Raw genomic sequence first — 19,416 nt, 5'->3', positions numbered from 1 at the left:
TCTATGCTCACTTCGAGGCAAGCAACACTGAGGCATGCATGATAGCATCAGCTGTTCCGGACGACTGTGTGATCATGCTCTCCGTAGCCGACGTGAGTAAGACCTTAAAACAGATCAACATACACAAGGCTGCGGGGCCAGACGGATTTCCAGGATGTGTGCACCGGGCCAGACCACCATAGTCCCTGTGCCCAAGAACACAAAGGCAACCTGCCTAAATGACTACAGACCCATAGCGCTCATGTCCGTAGCCATGAAGTGCTTTGAAAGGTTGATAATGGCTCACATCAACACCATTATCCCAGAAACCCTAGACCCACACCAATTTGCATACCGCCCAAACAGATGCACAGATGATGCAATCTCAATTGCACTCCACACTGCCCTTTCCCACCTGGACAAAAGCAAGACTAAAGAGATGATTGTGGACTACAGGAAAAGGAGGACCAAGCACGCCCCCATTCTCATCAACGGGGCTGTAGTGGAGCAGGTTGAGAGCTCCATGTTCCTTGGTGTCCACATCAACAACAAACTAGAATGGTCCAAATACACCAAGACAGTCATGAAGAGGGCACAACAAAGCCTATTCCCCCTCAGGAAACTAAAAAGATTTGGCATGGGTCCTCAGAACCTCAAAAGGTTCTACAGCTGCAACATCGAGAGCACTGGTTGCATCACTGCCTGGTTCGGCAATTGCTCGGCTTCTGACCGCAAGGAATTACAGAGGGTAGTGCGTACAGCCCAGTACATCACTGGGGCTAAGCTGCCTGCCATCCAGGACCTCTACACCAGGCGGTGTCAGAGGAAGGCCCTAAAAATGTGCATTATGTGCCCCCCCACCCCCAACCCCTCTTTTTAAGCTGCTGCTATTTTCTGTTTATCATATATGCATAGTCACTGTAACTATACATTCACATACTTACTACCTCAATTAGGCCGACCAACCTGTGCTCCCTCACATTGGTTAACTGGGCTATCTGCATTGCGACCCGCCACCCACCACCCAGCAACCCCTCTTTTATGCTACTGCTACTCTCTGTTCATCATATTTGCGTAGTCACTTTAACCATATCTACATGTACATTCTACCTCAATCAGCCTGACTAACCGATGTCTGTATGTAGCCTCGCTACTGTATGTAGCCTGTCTTTTTACTGTTGTTTTATTTCTTTACTTACCTATTGTTCACCTTTCTTTCACTATTGGTTAGATCCTGTAAGTAAACATTTCACTGTAAGGTTTCACCTGTTGTATTCGGCGCACGTGACAAATACACTTTGATTTGATTCGTTTTTTATATTTTCTGGGTCAAAGTTTGGCTTTTTCAAAAGAGACTTTATTAATGCCACTTTTAGTGAGTTTGGTACACATCTGGTGGATAGAGAGCCGTTTATTATGTTCAACATAGCAGGGCCAAGTACAGGAAGCAGCTCTTTCAGTAGTTTAGTTGGAATAGGGTCCAGTATGCAGCTTGAAGGTTTAGAGGCCATGATTATTTTCTTCAATGTGTCAAGAGATACAGTATTAAAAAAGTTGAGTGTCTCTCTTGATCCTAGGTCCTAGCAGAGTTGTGCAGACTCAGGACAACTGAGCTTTGGAGGAATACACAGATTTAAAGAGGAGTCCGTAATTTGCTTCATACTGATCATGATCTTTTCAAGCCATCCTCTCTTGGGGAATGCTGCTTTTAAGTTAGCTTCAGATCCACAACATTTATTCTTACGGGACAAAACTAGGTCCAGAGTATGACTGTGGCAGTGAGTAGGTCGGGAGACATGTTGGACAAAACCCACTTGATAATGATGTCTCAGAAAGCCTTTTGGAGTGGGTCTGTGGACTTTTCCATGTGAATATTAAGTCATCAAAAATGTGAATATTATCTGCCATGACTACAAGGTCTGATAGGAATTCAGGGAACTCAGTGAGGAAAGCTGCATATGGCCCAGGAGGCCTGTAAACAGTACCTATAAAAAGTGATTGAGTAGGCTGCATAGATTTCATGACTAGAAGCTCAAAATACGAAAACGCAGTCTTTTTTTTTTGTAAATTGAAACTAGCTATCATAAATGTTAGCAACACCTCCGCCTTTGCGGGATGCGCGGGGGATATGGTCACTAGTGTAACCAGGAGGTGAGGCCTCATTTAACACTGTAAATTCATCAGGCTTTAGCCATGTTTCAGTAAGGCCAATCACATCAAGATTATGATCAGTAATTAGTTAATTGACTATAACTGCCTTGAAAGTGAGGTATCTTACATTAAGTATCCCTTTTCTGAGATGTGAGATATCACAGTCTCTTTCAATGATGACAGGAATGGAGGAGGTCTATATTCCAGTGAGATTGCTAAGGAGAACACCACCACGTTCAGTTTTGCCCAAACTAGATTGAGGCACAGACACTATCTCAATGGGGATAGTTGAGCTGACTACACTGACTGTGCTAGTGGCAGACTCCACTAAGTTTGCAGGCTGGCTATCTCATTGTGAGCTAGGGGAGTTAGAGCCCTGTCTATGTTAGTAGGTAAGATGAGAGCACCCCTCCAGCTAAGATGGAGACTGTCACTCCTCAGCAGGCCAGGCTTGGTCCTGTTTGTGTGTGAGTCAGTCAGTTTGTTATATCTGGAGTACTTCTCCTGTCCTATTCGGTGTCCTGTGTGAATCTAAGTGTGCGTTCTCTAATTCTCTCCTTCTCTCTTTCTCTCTCTCGGAGGACCTGAGCCCTAGGACCATGCCCCAGGACTACCTGACATGATGACTCCTTGCTGTCCCCAGTCCACCTGGCTGTGCTGCTGCTCCAGTTTCAACTGTTCTGCCTTATTATTATTCGACCATGCTGGTCATTTATGAACATTTGAACATCTTGGCCATGTTCTGTTATAATCTCCACCCGGCACAGCCAGAAGAGGACTGGCCATCCCACATATGCTCTCTCTAATTCTCTCTTTCTTTCTCTCTCTCGGAGGACCTGAGCCATAGGACCATGCCCCAGGAATACCTGACATGATGACTCCTTGCTGTCCCCAGTCCACCTGACTGTGCTGCTGCTCCAGTCTCAACTATTCTGCCTTATTATTATTCGACCATGCTGGTCATTTATGAACATTTGAACATCTTGACCATGTTTTGTTATAATCTCCACCCGGCACAGCCAGAAGAGGACTAGCCACCCCACATAGCCTGGTTCCTCTCTAGGTTTCTTCCTAGGTTTTGGCCTTTCTAGGGAGTTTTTCCTAGCCACCGTGCTTCTACACCTGCATTGCTTGCTGTTTGGGGTTTTAGGCTGGGTTTCTGTACAGCACTTTGAGATATCAGCTGATGTACGAAGGGCTATATAAATACATTTGATTTGATTTGATTTGATTTGAGTCCCAGAAAGAGTGACAATTATGTACAAATGCTATCTTTTGGGAGGGGCAGAAAACAGTTTTCCAACAGCGATTGTTGTGAGACTCTGCTGTAGAGCTCATCACTCCCCATAACTGGGAGGGGGCCCAGAGACAATTACTCAATGCCGACACATCTTTCTAGCTGATTTACACGCTGACGCTATGTTGCGCTTGGTGACCTCTGACTTTTTCATCCTAACATCGTTGGTGCCAACGTGGATAACAATATGCCTATGCTCTCTACACTCGCCAGTTTTAGCTTTAGCCAGCACCATCTTCAGATTAGCCTTAACGTTGCTAGCCCTGCCCCCTGGTAAACAGTGTATGATCGCTGGATGATTCGTTTTAAGTCTTATATAGTGGGTAATGGAGTCACCAATGACTAGTGTTTTCAATTTGTCAGAGCTAATGGTGGGAGGCTTCGGGGGTCTCAGACAGGAGAAGGAGAGAACAGAGAAGGCTTGGCCTCTGACTCCAACTGTTATGAATTTTATGAATAATGACTAAATGATGTATACATTTAACGTAGAACTATAACTAACAGAATACTACCCTGTCACTGTATGATTGTATGAAACTTATTAGAACCGTAAAACTAAATCTGATGTGTGTGGTTTTAGTCAAGAATTAGAACAAGGACTTTCTGTTCCTTTTTAGTATGTAAGCAGAGTGCAAGTATGAAACAAATTGAGCTATCGTCAGACAAGCTGTACTACTGTGTTCTTTACAGGACATTCTGTCCCCACTCAGGGAGGTTAGAGACCTGGGCTTGTAGTAGATTGCATAACAGGTGGCAGACAATGTATGAGTAGGAGAAGACTTGTGAACTATATTGAATTGTATCTGAGAGGAGGAGGGACATTTATGACAAAATGTGAGGTATATAGACCAATGTACAGGAAATGATAAGCAGAGCTCTCTAAATAAACATTCACGACTATTGTAACTGGGCTTCCATCTGATTCATTCCAACCAGTTTCTTACAAATTCTGGGTTTCAGGCTGAGTTATCAATTCAATTGGGTTTATGAACACTGAGAACATAATTCTCTTGACACCGACCCATTGCTTAATGGGGAGAACCGGTTGAAAGTTTCTGTCTGCTGAATGAGCGACAACGGTTGAGCATTCCTACAGCATTTCCTTCCAGAAGCCATGAGAAAATTGTCCGGCTGCGGGGACTGTGCGAGGGGATTTATACTACTATCTGTACTTATTGGTGGGACAGACGCTGTTTTATCCTTTCCTACACTAAAATTACCCCTGCCTAACGATTGTGTCTGAAGCTGGGCTTGCAGCACAGCTATCCTCGTCATAAAGCGACCGTTCTCCTGTATATTATGAGTACAGTGACTGCAATTAGAAGACATAACATTAATGTTACTACTTAGCTTCGGCTGGTGGAGGTCCTGATGAACCACGTCCAGATAAAGAGTCCGGAGTGAAAAAGTTGAGAGAGGGAAAAAATGAGTGAGCTGGGTGCGCAAATACGAAGGTACTTTCCCGAAATGGACGACACAAACAACTGGATTCATTATCCCTTTCATGCCCTTCCTCCAGTCCACTTATAGATGGTTGAACAAGAGAGCCTCATTTAAATTGCAACAAGCGGTACTGTGAAAATGTAATTTAATCAGAAGCCACTGCCAGATTTCTGGATTGGGCTGCACTCAGAGTATCCTGCCTATTCAAATTGAGCTGTTAAGACAGTGATGCCAATTGCAACCACGTACCTATGTGAGAGTGGATTCTCGGCCCTCAATAATATGAAACCTAAATACATGCACAGACTGTGTGTGGAAAATTATTTAAGACTGAGACTCTCTCTAATACAACCAAACATTGCAGAGTTATGTGCATCCTTTCAAGCACACCCTTCTCATTAACCTGTGGAGATGAACAAATAAGGTTTTATATGTAAGATGGCTAAATAAAGAGCTACATGTTTTATTATTGTATTATTATTGGTGCCCTGGTCCTATAAGAGCTCTTTGTCACTTACCATGAGCCAGATTGTGACAAAAACTCACTAATTCGTATTAATAAATGTATCGTATACTGTGTGTTTGGCAGGCTACAATGATGAGTGTGCTAACCCTGGTGATAGAGGGGGTATGCAGCAGGGGGTGGAATGTTTGAAGGGTTACGGAACTATAAAAGTTTGGGAACCACTGCTCGACACTATTTCTTGTCACATAAACTGAACTTAGGTGAACTATTACAGCGATTTCTGCATATTGCACTTTAAAAATTATATTTTCACATACCTTCACATACTGTTGTCAAAACAGAAATTAGTATGACATCCAGGCATGTAGAGTATACTCTAATTTCCTAAATGTTGTATACTATAAAATAAAAAATATTGCGTACTCGAATGGCAAACTATACTGAACACAAATAGAAACGCAGCATGCAGCAATTTGTAAGATTTTACTGAGTTCCAGTTCATAGAAGGAAATCAGTCAACTGAAATATGAATTTGGCCCTAATCTATGGATTTCACATGACTGGGCAGGGGTACAGCCATGGATGGGCCTGGGAGAGCATAGGCCCACCCACTTGGGAGTCAGTCCCAGCCAATTGGAATGAGTTTTTCCCCACAAAGGGCTTTATTACAGACAGAAATAGTCCTCAGCACACCCCTTCCCCCTCATCAGACGATCCCGCAGGTGAATAAGCCGGATGTGGAGGTCCTGGGCTGCCGTGGTTACATGTGCTCTGCGGCTGTGAGGCTGGTAGGATGTACTGCCAAATTCTGTTGGAGGCAGCTTATGGTAGAGAAATCAACATTCAGTTCTCTGGCAATTTTTTATTTATTTTTTTATTTTTATTTCACCTTTATTTAACCAGGTAGGCTAGTTGAGAACAAGTTCTCATTTGCAACTGCGACCTGGCCAAGATAAGGCATAGCAGTGTGAACAGACAACACAGAGTTACACATGGAGTAAACAATTAACAAGTCAATAACACAGTAGAAAAAAGGGGAGTCTATATATACATTGTGTGCAAAAGGCATGAGAAGGTAGGCAAATAATTACAATTATGCAGATTAACACTGGAGTGATAAATGATCAGATGGTTATGTAAAGGTAGAGATAGAGATATTGGTGTGCAAAAGAGCAGAAAAATAAATAAATAAAAACAGTATGGGGATGAGGTAGGTGAAAATGGGTGGGCTATTTACCAATAGACTATGTACAGCTGCAGCGATCGGTTAGCTGCTCAGATAGCAGATGTTTGAAGTTGGTGAGGGAGATAAAAGTCTCCAACTTCAGCGATTTTTGCAATTCGTTCCAATCACAGGCAGCAGAGAACTGGAACGAAAGGCGGCCAAATGAGGTGTTGGCTTTAGGGATGATCAGTGAGATACACCTGCTGGAGCGCGTGCTACGGATGGGTGTTGCCATCGTAACCAGTGAACTGAGATAAGGCGGAGCTTTACCTAGCATGGACTTGTAGATGACCTGGAGCCAGTGGGTCTGGCGACGAATATGTAGCGAGGGCCAGCCGACTAGAGCATACAAGTCGCAGTGGTGGGTGGTATAAGGTGCTTTAGTGACAAAACGGATGGCACTGTGATAAACTGCATCCAGTTTGCTGAGTAGAGTGTTGGAAGCAATTTTGTAGATGACATCGCCGAAGTCGAGGATCGGTAGGATAGTCAGTTTTACTAGGGTAAGTTTGGCGGCGTGAGTGAAGGAGGCTTTGTTGCGGAATAGGAAGCCGACTCTTGATTTGATTTTCGATTGGAGATGTTTGATATGGGTCTGGAAGGAGAGTTTAGAGTCTAGCCAGACACCTAGGTACTTATAGATGTCCACATATTCAAGGTCGGAACCATCCAGGGTGGTGATGCTGGTCAGGCGTGCGGGTGCAGGCAGCGAACGGTTGAAAAGCATGCATTTGGTTTTACTAGCGTTTAAGAGCAGTTGGAGGCCACGGAAGGAGTGCTGTATGGCATTGAAGCTCGTTTGGAGGTTAGATAGCACAGTGTCCAAGGACGGGCCGGAAGTATATAGAATGGTGTCGTCTGCGTAGAGGTGGATCAGGGAATCGCCCGCAGCATGAGAAACATCATTGATATATACAGAGAAAAGAGTCGGCCCGAGAATTGAACCCTGTGGCACCCCCATAGAGACTGCCAGAGGACCGGACAGCATGCCCTCCGATTTGACACACTGAACTCTGTCTGCAAAGTAATTGGTGAACCAGGCAAGGCAGTCATCCGAAAAACCGAGGCTACTGAGTCTGCCGATAAGAATACGGTGATTGACAGAGTCGAAAGCCTTGGCAAGGTCTATGAAGACGGCTGCACAGTACTGTCTTTTATCGATGGCGGTTATGATATCGTTTAGTACCTTGAGCGTGGCTGAGGTACACCCGTGACCGGCTCGGAAACCAGATTGCACAGCGGAGAAGGTACGGTGGGATTCAAGATGGTCAGTGATCTGTTTGTTGACTTGGCTTTCGAAGACCTTAGATAGGCAGGGCAGGATGGATATTGGTCTGTAACAGTTTGGGTCCAGGGTGTCGCCCCCTTTGAAGAGGGGGATGACTGCGGCAGCTTTCCAATCCTTGGGGATCTCAGACGATATGAAAGAGAGGTTGAACAGGCTGGTAATAGGGGTTGCGACAATGGCGGCGGATAGTTTCAGGAATAGAGGGTCCAGATTGTCAAGCCCAGCTGATTTGTACGGGTCCAGGTTTTGCAGCTCTTTCAGAACATCTGCTATCTGGATTTGGGTAAAGGAGAACCTGGAGAGGCTTGGGCGAGTAGCTGCGGGGGGGGGGGGAGCTGTTGGACGAGGTTGGAGTAGCCAGGCGGAAGGCATGGCCAGCCGTTGAGAAATGCTTGTTGAAGTTTTCGATAATCATGGATTTATCGGTGGTGACCGTGTTACCTAGCCTCAGTGCAGTGGGCAGCTGGGAGGAGGTGCTCTTGTTCTCCATGGACTTCACAGTGTCCCAGAACTTTTTGGAGTTGGAGCTACAGGATGCAAACTTCTGCCTGAAGAAGTTGGCTTTAGCTTTCCTGACTGACTGTGTGTATTGGTTCCTGACTTCCCTGAACAGTTGCATATCGCGGGGACTGTTCGATGTTAGTGCAGTCCGCCACAGGATGTTTTTGTGCTGGTCGAGGGCAGTCAGGTCTGGAGTGAACCAGGGGCTATATCTGTTCTTAGTTCTGCATTTTTTGAACGGAGCATGCTTATCTAAAATGGTGAGGAAGTTACTTTTAAAGAAAGACCAGGCATCCTCAACTGACGGGATGAGGTCAATGTCCTTCCAGGATACCCGGGCCAGGTCGATTAGAAAGGCCTGCTCACAGAAGTGTTTTAGGGAGCGTTTGACAGTGATGAGGGGTGGTCGTTTGACTGCGGCTCCATAGCGGATACAGGCAATGAGGCAGTGATCGCTGAGATCCTGGTTGAAGACAGCGGAGGTGTATTTGGAGGGCCAGTTGGTCAGGATGACGTCAATGAGGGTGCCCTTGTTTACAGAGTTAGGGTTGTACCTGGTGGGTTCCTTGATGATTTGAGTGAGATTGAGGGCATCTAGCTTAGATTGTAGGACTGCCGGGGTGTTAAGCATATCCCAGTTTAGGTCACCTAACAGAACAAACTCTGAAGCTAGATGGGGGGCGATCAATTCACAAATGGTGTCCAGGGCACAGCTGGGAGCTGAGGGGGGTCGGTAGCAGGCGGCAACAGTGAGAGACTTATTTCTGGAGAGAGTAATTTTCAAAATTAGTAGTTCGAACTGTTTGGGTATGGACCTGGAAAGTATGCAACAGCTCTGTTGGACATTTCTGCAGTCAGCATGCCAATTGCATGCTCCCTCAAATCTTTAGACATCTGTGGCATTGTGTTGTGTGACAAAACTGCACATTTTATTTTTATTTTGGGGAGGGGGGGGCAAACTCCAACCTTGAGGGGGGTGTCCACAGAAACTACTTGACACGTTCTATAGATACTGATATTGACAACCTGAAGCCAGTTTACTTTTGAGGTAGAAGAACACAAGTCATGTTTAGTGCATAAACTGTGTCAGAGGTCTTTTCTGTCGACAAACATTTATTTGTAAAACTGTAGCAAACGGAACACTATGTACTATGTATTGGCGCTTGAGTCCATTGGGAAAAAAACATTAGCCAACTAAATGCAGGCATAATGTGCTGAAATCCATTCTATAATTTTACTTACTGAATGTTTGAAAACTGAAAACATTAGCCAGATAAAACAATCTTACAAATCACATCAACAACCTAGGACTGGGTGGTATGGCCAAAATATATATGATTATTTATTATTATAATAATAATTATTATAATAAAAGTTCTACATTTGCTGTATGAGTTGTGCATTACCCTAGGGTGGCCACATACATTCTAATTGATTTCAGTGGGGCTTTTCCATTTGGATTCATTTTATACTGTTTATAGTTCAACCAGAAGTTGAACTCATTTGAGATCATTTCCACACTGCCACATAGTGCTGCACGATACAGGCAAAAAATCTAGGCCTTATTTTTTTTTAAATATTGCAACTGTGATTTGACTTGCAATTTAGATCAAAACACTTGGTTGAACTGTTGGTACATGTTCTAATTCTATAGTTAGAATGTGATAGTGGGCAAAAAGCCAAGAGGTGTTCAAAGAATTAGAATACTAACAGGATCTCTATGGAGGAAGTACACTATATATGCAAAAGTATGTGGACACCCCTTCCAATTAGTGGTCTCGGCTCTTTCAGCCACACCCATTGCCGATAGGTGTAAAAATCAAGCACACAGCCATGCAATCTCCATAGACAAACATTGGCAGTAGAATGGCCTTACTGAAGAGCTCAGTAACTTTCAATGTGAACCGTAATAGGATGCCACCTTTCTAACAAGTAAGTTTGTCAAATTTCTCCTAGAGCTGCCCCGGTCAACTGTAAGTGCTGTTATTGTGAAGTAGAAATGTCTAGGAACAACAACAGCTCAGCCTCGAAGTGGTAAACCACACGGGACTGCCGAGTGCTGAAGCGTAAAAATTGGTTGCAGCACTTACTACCGAGTTCCAAACTGTCTCTGGAAGCAACTTCAGCACATTAACTGTTTGTCGGGAGCTTCATGAAATGGGTTCCCATGGCCGAGCAGATGCACACAAGCCTAAGATTACCATGGTGTAAAGCTTGCCGCCATTGGAGTCTGGAGCAGTGGAAACGTGTTCTCTGGAGTGATGAATCACGCTTCACCATCTGGCAGACCGGCGGACGAATCTGGGTTTGGCGGATGCCAGTAGAACGCTACCTGCCCGAATGCATGGTGCCAACTGTACATTTTGGTGGAGGAGGAATAACGGTCTGGGGCTGTTTTTCATGGTTTGGGCTAGGTCCCTTAGTTCCAGTGAAGGGAAATCTTAACGCTACAGCATACAATGACGAAATAATTACAATTTAGCGTTAACACTGGAGTGATAGATGTGCAGATGATGATGTGCAAGTAGAGATACTGGGGTGCCAAAGAGCAAATGGATAAGTAACAATATGGGGATGAGGTAGTGGGGTGTGCTGTTTACAGATTGGCTGTGTACGTTCAGGTACAGTGATCGGTAAAGGAAGTGTTGGCTTTGGGGATGACCAGTGAAATATACCTGCTGGAGCGCTTGCTACCGGTGGGTGTTGCATACACACCCACACACAGGTCCAGAGGAAGAGAGACAGAGAGCGCCTGAGATTTCATTAAAGGTAAATTACATTTTAAAACCCTTCATTTCCTCAAAAATGTTACTACCAGCATTTAAACACATTACCATTATTAAAAGTTACTATGCAATATTAAGCTATACCTCAAATGTTTTCTTACTAAACATTTATATAAATCCTACATATTACAACACAATACTACATTTGAATAGCCTTTAAATGTTTATGTATAATTGTTTTTGAACTGTGTTCATATAAAATAATGCCTTTGCTCCTTGATCAGGGCTTCTAAATCCACAGCTCGTAACTTGATGCAACCAGAGGGCCGAGGAAGAGACAGAAGACCAGAGGAAGAGCTGTCATTAGTTGAAGGTAAATACAGTACATGCTTCTTTTTAAAACCCTTTATTTTTTTCCTGCAAAATGTTACTACCCCCATTTAAACATGTTACTACTATTATTATGTTGTAGGAGAGATTCTAAATGTGTTATGTTCATAGAAATAATGTTTCGAGTAAGTTTCTCTCTGCTTGTAACCTAGCACCCTGCCTATCTCACACACACATAGACACACACACACAAAAACAACCTTTGAGGGAGAAACATAGGTCCAGAGGAAGAGAGAGAGAGCCTGAGATTTCATTAAAGGTACATTTCATTTTTTAACCCTTTATTTCTTAAAAAATGTTACTACCCCCAATTAAACTTATTACTATTATTATTTTGTTGTAGGAACGATTCTAAATGTATTTGTCTTAGAAAGAACGTCTTGGGGCCTGGCTCTCTCTCTCTCTCTCTGAATGTAAGCCCACAGCTTGTAACCGGACACCAACCATGCAGCCAGGTCTCACACACCCCAAGGGGGAGAGACAGAATTTAATTTATTGAAGGCAAATCACAATGCACCTAGAATTGGTCTAGGATACATGTTTTCTGTAGTTTTCTATGGTTTATCAGTGTTAGACTGGTCATAGGACAAGTCTAACACTTAGTTATACTCAGGCAGACCTACCCGGAAAATACTTTTTCATTTTACAAGGGGTCACAAGCTCCCTCCATAAGTTTACGACAAAACTTTACCAACTGTTTCAAATGGTCAAACTCAGGCCTCCCCCATTCTCTACATAAATACCCAACTGTTTCAAATGGTCAAACTCCGGTCTCCTCCATTCACTACATGAATTCCCAACTGTTTCAAATGTTCAAGCACATTCAACAAGGTCAATCAACACAACACATCAATCACCAGGACATTTCTATTACAAAAATATGCTTTACTTCAAAGAAACAACTGCACGATCATGTTACATAAGCACTCACTCGTTAGCGTGAGAACATCCGGACAGGATGTCCATAGCGTGAGAACATCCGGCCAGGATGTCCATAAAAGGGCATAAACAAGTGACACTAAAAATAGATCATCAATCACTTTTTGACACATGCCGTCTACTATATTCTCTCTGACAACATATATCAATTAGGTCTACATAGATTTCCTATAGTTGACATATCAATAGATGTCAAATTGTACACACATTTCTATAACAAACTATACCATCAACTCTCTGGGTCAAAGCAATGGCCAAAAATGTTAGAGCACCATAGATGGATTCTGAATGAGTCGCTTAGTGTTATATGTATCTATATTTTTCACAGACCCGTCCATACCCTCAACTCTCTCTGGGCCAAAGTAATGAGCACAATAGAATATATGATTGAGTTAATTGCTGAATGATAGTGTAAATTAAGAAACAAACATTGGAATTGCCTGCAGAGTAAGGCATGAAGGCATCCCTCTTGACAAATCGACCTTTCTCATCCAGAAAGTGGGTGGGGTAAAAGGTGTGTGAGCTCTCCCATTCACTCCCGTCTTGTAGAACAAACGTCAGTCGAGGAAACAAGCGTCCCCTTCTTGATGAAGTGGAAGATGATGCCCTGGAAGGTGATGTCTCGCCTAGAGGTGTGAGGGATGGCCATGGGTAAAATGTTGGCTAGTCTCTGGGTCTCATGGATCACTGTATCAGTGTAGAGCAGGTTCTTCCTAGATTTTGCTCACCTGAAGTTGTTGTGATAAATTGCAGGCCACACTACTTGCCTAGAGAGTTTTCAGCTATATTTTTTGTGGCTGTTTATTTACCACCACAGACAGATGCTGGCACTAAGACCGCACTCAGTCAGCTGTATAAGGGAATAAGCAAACAAGAAACCACTCACCCAGAGGCGGCGCTCCTAGTGGCTGGAGACTTTAATGCAGGGAAACTAAAATCAGTTCTAACAAATTTCTATCAACATGTTAAATGTGCAACCAGAAGGAAACAAATTTTAGGTCACCTGTACTCAACACACAGATGCGCGTACAAAGCTCTACCTCACCCTCAATTTGGTAAATCCAACCACAACTCTGTCCTCCTAATTCCTGCTTACAAGCAAAAATTAAAGCAGGAAGCAACAGCGACTTGGTCTATAAAATAAGTGATCAGATGAAGCAGATGCTAAACTACAGGACTGTTTTGCTATCACAGACTGGAACATGTTCCGGGATTCTTCCAAAGGCATTGAGGAGTACACCACATCAGTCACTGAATTTATCAATAAGTGCATTGAGGATGTCGTCCCCACAGTGACTGTACGTACATACCCCAACCAGAGGCCATGGATTACAGGCAACATTCGCACTGAGCTAAAGGGTAGAGCTGCCGCTTTCAAGGTGCGGGACTCTAACCCGGAAGCTTACAAGAGATCCTGCTATGCCCTGCGACGAACCATCAAACAGGCAAAGCGTCAATACAGGGCTAAGATTGAATCATATTACACTGTCTCCGAGTGCTCGTCTCATGTGGCAGGGCTTGCAAATTATTACAGACTACAAAGGGAAGCAGAGCTGGAAGCTGCCCAGTGACACAGGCCTACCAGATGAGCTAAATCACTTCTATGCTCACTTCGAGGCAAGCAACACTGAGGCATGCATGATAGCATCAGCTGTTCCGGACGACTGTGTGATCATGCTCTCCGTAGCCGACGTGAGTAAGACCTTAAAACAGATCAACATACACAAGGCTGCGGGGCCAGACGGATTTCCAGGATGTGTGCACCGGGCCAGACCACCATAGTCCCTGTGCCCAAGAACACAAAGGCAACCTGCCTAAATGACTACAGACCCATAGCGCTCATGTCCGTAGCCATGAAGTGCTTTGAAAGGTTGATAATGGCTCACATCAACACCATTATCCCAGAAACCCTAGACCCACACCAATTTGCATACCGCCCAAACAGATGCACAGATGATGCAATCTCAATTGCACTCCACACTGCCCTTTCCCACCTGGACAAAAGCAAGACTAAAGAGATGATTGTGGACTACAGGAAAAGGAGGACCAAGCACGCCCCCATTCTCATCAACGGGGCTGTAGTGGAGCAGGTTGAGAGCTCCATGTTCCTTGGTGTCCACATCAACAACAAACTAGAATGGTCCAAATACACCAAGACAGTCATGAAGAGGGCACAACAAAGCCTATTCCCCCTCAGGAAACTAAAAAGAAAAATTTGGCATGGGTCCTCAGAACCTCAAAAGGTTCTACAGCTGCAACATCGAGAGCACTGGTTGCATCACTGCCTGGTTCGGCAATTGCTCGGCTTCTGACCGCAAGGAATTACAGAGGGTAGTGCGTACAGCCCAGTACATCACTGGGGCTAAGCTGCCTGCCATCCAGGACCTCTACACCAGGCGGTGTCAGAGGAAGGCCCTAAAAATGTGCATTATGTGCCCCCCCACCCCCAACCCCTCTTTTTAAGCTGCTGCTATTTTCTGTTTATCATATATGCATAGTCACTGTAACTATACATTCACATACTTACTACCTCAATTAGGCCGACCAACCTGTGCTCCCTCACATTGGTTAACTGGGCTATCTGCATTGCGACCCGCCACCCACCACCCAGCAACCCCTCTTTTATGCTACTGCTACTCTCTGTTCATCATATTTGCGTAGTCACTTTAACCATATCTACATGTACATTCTACCTCAATCAGCCTGACTAACCGGTGTCTGTATGTAGCCTCGCTACTGTATGTAGCCTGTCTTTTTACTGTTGTTTTATTTCTTTACTTACCTATTGTTCACCTTTCTTTCACTATTGGTTAGATCCTGTAAGTAAACATTTCACTGTAAGGTTTCACCTGTTGTATTCGGCGCACGTGACAAATACACTTTGATTTGATTCGTTTTTTATATTTTCTGGGTCAAAGTTTGGCTTTTTCAAAAGAGACTTTATTAATGCCACTTTTAGTGAGTTTGGTACACATCTGGTGGATAGAGAGCCGTTTATTATGTTCAACATAGCAGGGCCAAGTACAGGAAGCAGCTCTTTCAGTAGTTTAGTTGGAATAGGGTCCAGTATGCAGCTTGAAGGTTTAGAGGCCATGATTATTTTCTTCAATGTGTCAAGAGATACAGTATTAAAAAAGTTGAGTGTCTCTCTTGATCCTAGGTCCTAGCAGAGTTGTGCAGACTCAGGACAACTGAGCTTTGGAGGAATACACAGATTTAAAGAGGAGTCCGTAATTTGCCTCCTACTGATCATCCTCTCTTGGGGAATGCTGCTTTTAAGTTAGCTTCAGATCCACAACATTTATTCTTACGGGACAAAACTAGGTCCAGAGTATGACTGTGGCAGTGAGTAGGTCGGGAGACATGTTGAACAAAACCCACTTGATAATGATGGCTCAGAAAGCCTTTTGGAGTGGGTCTGTGGACTTTTCCATGTGAATATTAAGTCATCAAAAATGTGAATATTATCTGCCATGACTACAAAGTCCAATAGGAATTCAGGGAACTCAGTGAGGAAAGCTGCATATGGCCCAGGAGGCCTGTAAACAGTAGCTATAAAAAGTGTTTGAGTAGGCTGCATAGATTTCATGACTAGAAGCTCAAAATACGAAAACGCAGTCTTTTTTTTAAATAAATTGAAACTAGCTATCATAAATGTTAGCAACACCTCCGCCTTTGCGGGATGCGCGGGGGATATGGTCACTAGTGTAACCAGGAGGTGAGGCCTCATTTAACACTGTAAATTCATCAGGCTTTAGCCATGTTTCAGTAAGGCCAATCACATCAAGATTATGATCAGTAATTAGTTAATTGACTATAACTGCCTTGAAAGTGAGGTATCTTACATTAAGTAGCCCTTTTCTGAGATGTGAGATATCACAGTCTCTTTCAATGATGACAGGAATGGAGGAGGTCTATATTCCAGTGAGATTGCTAAGGAGAACACCACCACGTTCAGTTTTGCCCAAACTAGATTGAGGCACAGACACTATCTCAATGGGGATAGTTGAGCTGACTACACTGACTGTGCTAGTGGCAGACTCCACTAAGTTTGCAGGCTGGCTATCTCATTGTGAGCTAGGGGAGTTAGAGCCCTGTCTATGTTAGTAGGTAAGATGAGAGCACCCCTCCAGCTAAGATGGAGACTGTCACTCCTGAGCAGGCCAGGCTTGGTCCTGTTTGTGTGTGAGTCCCAGAAAGAGTGACAATTATGTACAAATGCTATCTTTTGGGAGGGGCAGAAAACAGTTTTCCAACAGCGATTGTTGTGAGACTCTGCTGTAGAGCTCATCACTCCCCATAACTGGGAGGGGGCCCAGAGACAATTACTCAATGCCGACACATCTTTCTAGCTGATTTACACGCTGACGCTATGTTGCGCTTGGTGACCTCTGACTTTTTCATCCTAACATCGTTGGTGCCAACGTGGATAACAATATGCCTATGCTCTCTACACTCGCCAGTTTTAGCTTTAGCCAGCACCATCTTCAGATTAGCCTTAACGTTGCTAGCCCTGCCCCCTGGTAAACAGTGTATGATCGCTGGATGATTCGTTTTAAGTCTTATATAGTGGGTAATGGAGTCACCAATGACTAGTGTTTTCAATTTGTCAGAGCTAATGGTGGGAGGCTTCGGGGGTCTCAGACAGGAGAAGGAGAGAACAGAGAAGGCTTGGCCTCTGACTCCAACTGTTATGAATTTTATGAATAATGACTAAATGATGTATACATTTAACGTAGAACTATAACTAACAGAATACTACCCTGTCACTGTATGATTGTATGAAACTTATTAGAACCGTAAAACTAAATCTGATGTGTGTGGTTTTAGTCAAGAATTAGAACAAGGACTTTCTGTTCCTTTTTAGTATGTAAGCAGAGTGCAAGTATGAAACAAATTGAGCTATCGTCAGACAAGCTGTACTACTGTGTTCTTTACAGGACATTCTGTCCCCACTCAGGGAGGTTAGAGACCTGGGCTTGTAGTAGATTGCATAACAGGTGGCAGACAATGTATGAGTAGGAGAAGACTTGTGAACTATATTGAATTGTATCTGAGAGGAGGAGGGACATTTATGACAAAATGTGAGGTATATAGACCAATGTACAGGAAATGATAAGCAGAGCTCTCTAAATAAACATTCACGACTATTGTAACTGGGCTTCCATCTGATTCATTCCAACCAGTTTCTTACAAATTCTGGGTTTCAGGCTGAGTTATCAATTCAATTGGGTTTATGAACACTGAGAACATAATTCTCTTGACACCGACCCATTGCTTAATGGGGAGAACCGGTTGAAAGTTTCTGTCTGCTGAATGAGCGACAACGGTTGAGCATTCCTACAGCATTTCCTTCCAGAAGCCATGAGAAAATTGTCCGGCTGCGGGGACTGTGCGAGGGGATTTATACTACTATCTGTACTTATTGGTGGGACAGACGCTGTTTTATCCTTTCCTACACTAAAATTACCCCTGCCTAACGATTGTGTCTGAAGCTGGGCTTGCAGCACAGCTCGTCATAAAGTGACCGTTCTCCTGTATATTATGAGTACAGTGACTGCAATTAGAAGACATAACATTAATGTTACTACTTAGCTTCGGCTGGTGGAGGTCCTGATGAACCACGTCCAGATAAAGAGTCCGGAGTGAAAAAGTTGAGAGAGGGAAAAAATGAGTGAGCTGGGTGCGCAAATACGAAGGTACTTTCCCGAAATGGACGACACAAACAACTGGATTCATTATCCCTTTCATGCCCTTCCTCCAGTCCACTTATAGATGGTTGAACAAGAGAGCCTCATTTAAATTGCAACAAGCGGTACTGTGAAAATGTAATTTAATCAGAAGCCACTGCCAGATTTCTGGATTGGGCTGCACTCAGAGTATCCTGCCTATTCAAATTGAGCTGTTAAGACAGTGATGCCAATTGCAACCACGTACCTATGTGAGAGTGGATTCTCGGCCCTCAATAATATGAAACCTAAATACATGCACAGACTGTGTGTGGAAAATTATTTAAGACTGAGACTCTCTCTACCAAACATTGCAGAGTTATGTGCATCCTTTCAAGCACACCCTTCTCATTAACCTGTGGAGATGAACAAATAAGGTTTTATATGTAAGATGGCTAAATAAAGAGCTACATGTTTTATTATTGTATTATTATTGGTGCCCTGGTCCTATAAGAGCTCTTTGTCACTTACCATGAGCCAGATTGTGACAAAAACTCACTAATTCGTATTAATAAATGTATCGTATACTGTGTGTTTGGCAGGCTACAATGATGAGTGTGCTAACCCTGGTGATAGAGGGGGTATGCAGCAGGGGGTGGAATGTTTGAAGGGTTACGGAACTATAAAAGTTTGGGAACCACTGCTCGACACTATTTCTTGTCACATAAACTGAACTTAGGTGAACTATTACAGCGATTTCTGCATATTGCACTTTAAAAATTATATTTTCACATACCTTCACATACTGTTGTCAAAACAGAAATTAGTATGACATCCAGGCATGTAGAGTATACTCTAATTTCCTAAATGTTGTATACTATAAAATAAAAAATATTGCGTACTCGAATGGCAAACTATACTGAACACAAATAGAAACGCAACATGCAGCAATTTGTAAGATTTGACTGAGTTCCAGTTCATAGAAGGAAATCAGTCAACTGAAATATGAATTTGGCCCTAATCTATGGATTTCATATGACTGGGCAGGGGTACAGCCATGGGTGGGCCTGGGAGAGCATAGGCCCACCCACTTGGGAGTCAGTCCCAGCCAATTGGAATGAGTTTTTCCCCACAAAGGGCTTTATTACAGACAGAAATAGTCCTCAGCACACCCCTTCCCCCTCATCAGACGATCCCGCAGGTGAATAAGCCGGATGTGGAGGTCCTGGGCTGCCGTGGTTACATGTGCTCTGCGGCTGTGAGGCTGGTAGGATGTACTGCCAAATTCTGTTGGAGGCAGCTTATGGTAGAGAAATCAACATTCAGTTCTCTGGCAACAGCT

The 19,416-nt window shown here is 43.7% G+C and overlaps 1 pseudogene; it reads left to right on the top strand.

Moving 5' to 3' along the window:
- LOC139365160 (cytochrome P450 2K1-like) overlaps positions 1–19,416 on the top strand; it is a 129,067-nt pseudogene that overhangs the window by 20,985 nt on the left and 88,666 nt on the right.

This window comes from Oncorhynchus clarkii, chromosome 13, assembly GCF_045791955.1.
Source record: "Oncorhynchus clarkii lewisi isolate Uvic-CL-2024 chromosome 13, UVic_Ocla_1.0, whole genome shotgun sequence".
NCBI lineage: Eukaryota > Metazoa > Chordata > Actinopteri > Salmoniformes > Salmonidae > Oncorhynchus > Oncorhynchus clarkii.
Note: the sequence above shows the minus strand (reverse complement) of the source record. Positions and strands in the feature narration are given on the sequence as shown.